This window comes from Loxodonta africana, chromosome X, assembly GCF_030014295.1.
Source record: "Loxodonta africana isolate mLoxAfr1 chromosome X, mLoxAfr1.hap2, whole genome shotgun sequence".
Classification (NCBI taxonomy): Eukaryota; Metazoa; Chordata; class Mammalia; order Proboscidea; family Elephantidae; genus Loxodonta; species Loxodonta africana.
The window spans coordinates 174,091,868-174,098,233 of NC_087369.1; positions in this window are offsets into that span (position 1 = coordinate 174,091,868).

Below are 6,366 nucleotides of genomic sequence, written 5' to 3' on the forward strand. Positions count from 1 at the left end.
CTTGATTTGTAATCGTTCACTTAAAGCTCAATAAAAATTATTATAAAAAGAAATTGCCAGTACTAGTCCACTTTAGTCACTAAGGCCTAGGATGATGATTTTTAAGCTTTCCATTTCATTTTTGATGATTTCTGATTTTCCTAGATTCATACTTTGTACATCCTACATTCCAAATATTAATGGATATTTGCAGCTGTTTCTTCTCATTTTGAGTCGTGCCACATCAGCAAATGAAGGTCCGGAAAGCTTGACTCCATCCACTTCGTTAAGGTTGACTCTACTTTGAGGAGGCAGCTCTTCCCCAGTCATACTTTGAATGCCTTCCAATCTGAGGGGCTCATCTTTCGGCACTATATCAGATAATGTTCTGTTGCTATTCATAAGGTTTTCATTAGCTAGTTTTTTCAGAAGGAGACTGCTAGGCCCTTCTTCTTAGTCTGGAAGCTCAGCTGAAGCCTGTCCACTGTGGGCGACTCTGTTGGTATTTGAATACTCGTGGCATAGCTTCCAGCATCACAGCCACACAAAAGCCCCCATGGTACGACAAACTGACATACAAGTGGGGATGTGCTCTTTTAAGATCTGTTTACATGGGATCAAATTGACATAGCAACTGGAAAGATCAGGTAGGAAATGGGAGGCAGTGAGTTTATGTTAATGAGGTAAAAACAACTTGGAAAAGGGGGGTGAGAATGGTTGCACAACTCAAAGAATGTAATCAGTATTACTGAATTATACATGTAGAAATTGTCGAATTGGTGTGTGTTCTGCTGTGTATATTCTCAACAACAACAAAAATAAAGTACTTTTAAAAAGTGAAAAAAAAAATACTCACCAGGCTACTGCAGTGAAAGTAGGCCAGAAGAGGAAGAGTGGAGGCAGGGAGACAGGTTTGGAGGCTACTGCAGTGTCCAGGCAAGTGTTAAAAGGGGGCGGGGGTGGGCCTGCTGGGGACAAAGAGAAAGGATGGACAGACAGAGCTGTGGCTGCACCTGGAAAGGGGGAGGTGTTCCTTGTGTTGACATGCTTGGAGGCCCAGAGCCTCCCAGCAGGCACTGAGGATCAGATTGGGATTTCAGGCTCCTTCCCTGCATCAGCATGCTAAGGAGTCGGCTGAGATGATGGAGTAGGAACACGATCAGCAGTGACAGCCCTCCATCTGCAGGCCCTGTACTACCCACTGAGGCTTTAATCATAATCAATTGATTCTAAATGGCTGCCAAACCATCTGTTCTCTTCAAGGCCACAGCTTCCAATCCAAACCTGAAGACTCTGCAGAGTTAATTTCTCCAACACAGCCAACACTCTCAGGGGCAAATGCCCCAAGCAGCCTCGGGCTGTGGTAGAGTTAAGAGAAACAGAACAGACCCCTAAGCCTTTCCACGAGCCCAGGGCTTTACTATTTACAAAGCGTGTGCTTATGTCTGTTATCCTGGGCATCCGTACAAGAGTACTGAGAGAGAAAGAATGGGCATGAAGCTACCGTTTTTCATTACCCCCATTTTCCTAATGTGGGCACTGAGGCTCAGAGCAATGGAATCCTTGCCCAAGGTCACAGAACTCATAGGGGTGATTGGAACCTAGTTGGCCTGAAGCTAGAGGCTACACCCTTCTCTGCCCTTTGCCCACTCTACTTCAGATCCTGAGTAGGCTTAGTACAGATGAGCCTGGATTTTTCTCTCCTATCTGTTTTATTGTCCTCATTCCTGGCTCCATTCTGGATGTTGGGCCTGTGCCAAGCACTCAGGAGGCTCAGCCTGCCCTCCAGGAATGCCCAACCAAGTACAGCTTTAATGGCAATATGCTTTTCTCCATCTTCACCAAGTGCCTATGAAGGTCCCTAGGGTCTCTGCCTCCAGGCATGACCATGCCCTTTCTCCAGTCACCACTGCTGTTCTCCTTGAGGCTCCTTATATGGATACACCCAGGGTGATGTCTTTTTGTTTGGAAATTTATTTTTCCCATTTATTATCGCTTTTGACACAACATTTGATACATACAGAAAAATAAACATTTTGAAGCATAATAGTGACAGAAACGCTGATCAACCTGTCACCAAAAACAACAGTATTTCTGATACCATTGCAGTCAATTGTGAGCACCTTCTCTAGTCCATCCCTGGCCTTCCTCCCCCTGACAGTGACCATGATCCCAAGTTTTGTGTTTATAATGACCTCGTGTTTTATTTTTTATGCTTTGAAACATGTGTTATGCACCCCTAAATAATCTATTGTTTAGTTTCACTTGCCTACATGTTAAAAATGGTAACATAATTAATATGCCATATTAATAGGATACAGATTGAATAAGTATGGTGAAAGGACACACACCTTTCCTGATTTTGAATCATGGAGTATCCCCTTGTTCTGCTCAAACAACCGCTGCTTGCTCTATGTACAGGTTCCCCATGAGCACAATTAAGTGTTTTGGAATTCCTATTCTTCTCAATGTTATCCATAATTTGTTATGATCCACACAGTCGAATGCCTTTGCATAGTCAATAAAACACAGGTAAACATCCTTCTGGTATTCTCTGCTTTCAGCCAGGATCCACCTGACATCAGCAATGATATCCCTGGTTCCACGTCCTCTTCTGAAACCAGCCTGAATTTCTGGCAGTTCCCTGTCGATATACTGCTGCAGCTGTTTTTGAATGATCTTCAGCAAAATTTTGCCTGCGTGTGATATTAATGATATTGTTCTATAATTTCCACATTCAGTTGGATCACCTTTCTTGGGAATAGGCATAAATATGGATGTCTTCCAGTCAGTTGGCCAGGAAGCTGTCTTCTGTATTTCTTGGCACAGACAAGTGAGCACCTCCAGCGCTGCATTCGTTTGTTGAATCATCTCAATTGATATTCCATCAATTCCTGGAGCCTTGTTTTTCACCAATGACTTCTGTGCATCTTGGGCTTCTTCCTTCTTCCATCAATACCATTGGTTCTTGATCATATGTTACCTCCTGAAAAGGTTGAATGTTGACCAATTCTTTTTGGTACAGCGACTCTTATATTCCTTCCATTTTTTGATGCTTCCTGAGTGATTCAATATTTTGCCCATAAAATCCTTCAGTATTGCAACTCGAGGATTAAATTTTTTCTTTAGTTCTTTCAGCTTGAGAAATGCTGACCGTGGTCTTCCCTTTTGGTTTTCTAATACCACGTCTTTGCACACTTCATTATAATATTTTGTCTTCTCAAGCAACCCTTTGAAATCTTTTGTTCAGTTCTTTTACTTCATCGTTTCTTCCATTCACTTTAACTATTCTATGTTCAAGAGCAAGTTTCAGAATCTCTTCTGACATCCATTTTTGTCCTTTTCTTTCCTGTCTTTTTAGTGACCTTTTGTCTTCTTCATGTTTGATGTCCTTGATGTTATCCCACAACTCATCTGGTATTCATTAATGTTCAATCCATCAAATCTATTCTTGAGATTGTAAAAGTGGCTTGGGGGCAGTGTCTGGCCATCTTCAATTCCACAAGAGGGAAGGAGAACCGAGATCAACAGCACAAAGCTGACTCCCATGAGGTAGAGGCCAGACAAGCCCCCTCTCTCTGCCATCTTTACTAATTCTGACACCAACCGTCCCTGGAACAGCACTCTTTACTTCTCTACTGGGTTCCATAATTCATTGCAATGGCCGCACAGAACTCATAGACCATACTCATGATTATGGGGTTTATTAGGGAAGTAAGGCTCAGGAACACTCAGGATACACTTCTTCCATCAGGACAACCTCTTCCTAACCGTGTTCACTGGCACGCCTCTCCTTTGTCCTAGGCCTCTCTCCAAAGGCACTCTGCTTTCTCTCTCTGTGGGCCGGGAAGCCCACAGCGCTGTCTCCTGCTGCTGGTTCTCTGCTGCCAGCTCTGTCTTGCCACCACTTCTCACCGACTTCAAGGTTACAGCTTACTCTCTCTCTCTCCTCTCTCTGTCTGTCTCCTGCTTCCAGGAGCTTCTCAGTGCAAGGATTCCAAGTCCAAAATACGAACTGTCCACTCCTGGCTGTTATTCCTTGGAAGTGGCAGGATTCTCCTCTCTGGTCTGGAATTGGCTCTCTTTCAAGGCAAAACTGATCAGTCCCTGTGGTAGGCCACAATTACCCCATTCCGCGGTCCCACCCAATCAGCTGGGTGGGAGTTACCAGACTGTGGCTTAGTAAGTCCACACACAAAAGTAATTAATCCATTGCAGAGATGGTCTCCAAATTCAGTTGGGCTATACTCAAGGTCTTATTTGGTTCTCGTGGACTTGTTCTAATTTTCTTCAGCTTCAACATAAGCTTGCATATGAGCAATTGATGGTTTGTTCTGCAGTCAGGCCCCGGCCTTGTTCTGACTGATGATATTGAGCTTTTCCATTGTCTCTTTCCACAGATGTAGTCCACTTGATTCTTGTGTTTTCCATCCAGTAAGGTCCATGTGTATAGTTGTCGTTTATGTTCCTGAAAAAGGAATTTGCAATGAATAAGTTGTTGGTCTTGCTAATTTCTCTCATGTGACCTCCAGCATTGTTTCTATCACCAAGGCCATATTTCCCAACTACTGATCCTTCTTGTTTCCAACTTTCACATCCAATCAGCAATAATTATCAATGTATCTTGATTGCGTGTTTGGTCAATTTCAGACTGCAGAAGCTGGTAAAAATCTTCAATTTCCTCATCTTTGGCAGTAGTGTTTGGTGTGTAAATTTGAATAATAGTCATATCGAATGGTCTTCCTTGTAAGTTTATGGATATTATCCTATCACTGACAGTGTTGTACTTCAGGATAGATCTTGAAATGTTCTTTTTGATGTTGATTGTGTTGCTACTCCTCTTCAATTTGTCATTCCCAGCATAGTAGACCATATGATTGCCTGTTTCCATATGGCCAATACCAGTTCATTTCAGCTCCCTAATTCCTAGGATATCTATCTTTATGTATTCCATTTCATTTTTGATGATTTCCAATTTTCCTAGATTCATACTTCATTCCACATTCTGAAGACTCATTAACAACCTGGGCTATGTGGATGACACAACCTCGTTTGCTGAAAACGAAGAGGACTTTAAGCACTTATTGATGAAGATCAAAGACTACAGCCTTCGGTATGGGTTATAACTCAACATAAAGAAAAGAAAAATCCTCACAACTGGACCAATAAGCAATATCATGATAGAGAAAAGACTTAAGTTGTCAAGGATTTCATTTTACTTGGATCCATAATCAACACCCATGGAAGCAGCAGTTAGGAAATCAAACAATGTATAGCTTTGGGCAAATCTGCTGCAAAAGACCTCTCTAAAATACTGAAAACCAAATATGTCACTTTGAGGACTAAGGTGTGCCTGACCCAAGCCATGATATTTCCAATCACCTCATATGCATGCAAAAGCTGGACAATGAATAAGGAAGACCAAAGAATTGATGCCTTTAAATTATGGTGTTGACAAAGTATATTGAATATACCATGGACTGCCAAAAGAACGAAAAAGTTTGTCTGAGAGGAAGCACAGCCAAAATGCTCCTTGGAAGCAAGGATGTGGAGACTTCATCTCAAGTACATTGGACATGTTATCAGGAGGGATCAGTCTCTAGCTTACTAAGCATGAAGGACATCATGCTCAGTATGGTAGAGGGTCAGTGAAAAAGAGGAATACCCTCGATGAGAAGGATTGAAACAGTGTCTGCAACAATAGGCTCAAACAGCAACAATTATGAGGATGACACAGAACCAGGCAGTGTTTCATAGGGGCCATGAGTCAGATCTGACTTGATGGCACCTAAAAAGAACACAATAGAATAAAGGACAAAAGCCATATGATCTTCTCAATAGATACAGAAAAACATTGACAAAACCCAACATGTTTTCCAGATAAAAATACTCAATAAGCTAGAAATAGAACCGAACTTCTTCAACCTAATAGAGGGTTCTAAAGAAAAACCACAACTGGCATCGTACTTAATGGTGAAAGATCCTACTAGGATCAGGAACAAGGTAACCATGTTCACTCTTACTGCTTCTACTGGACATTGTACTGGAAGTTCTCGCCAGGGAAATTAGACAAGAAAATTAAAGGCATCTAGATTGAAGAAGGAGAAGTAAATCTATCTCTACTTGTACATGATATGATCTTGTATATGGACTTACAGAAAAAATTATTAGAGCTTATAGACAAATACAGCAAAATTGCTGGATACAAGATCAACACCCTAAAATTAATTGCACAATAGCAATCAACAACCAAAAACAAAATTAAGAAAACAATTCCATTTATAGTAGCATCAAAAAGAATAAAATGCTTAGGAAAAAATTTAAGAAAAGAAGAGCAAAATTTATTCTCTGAAAACTACAAAATAGCTATGTGTGTGTAATGGCGGT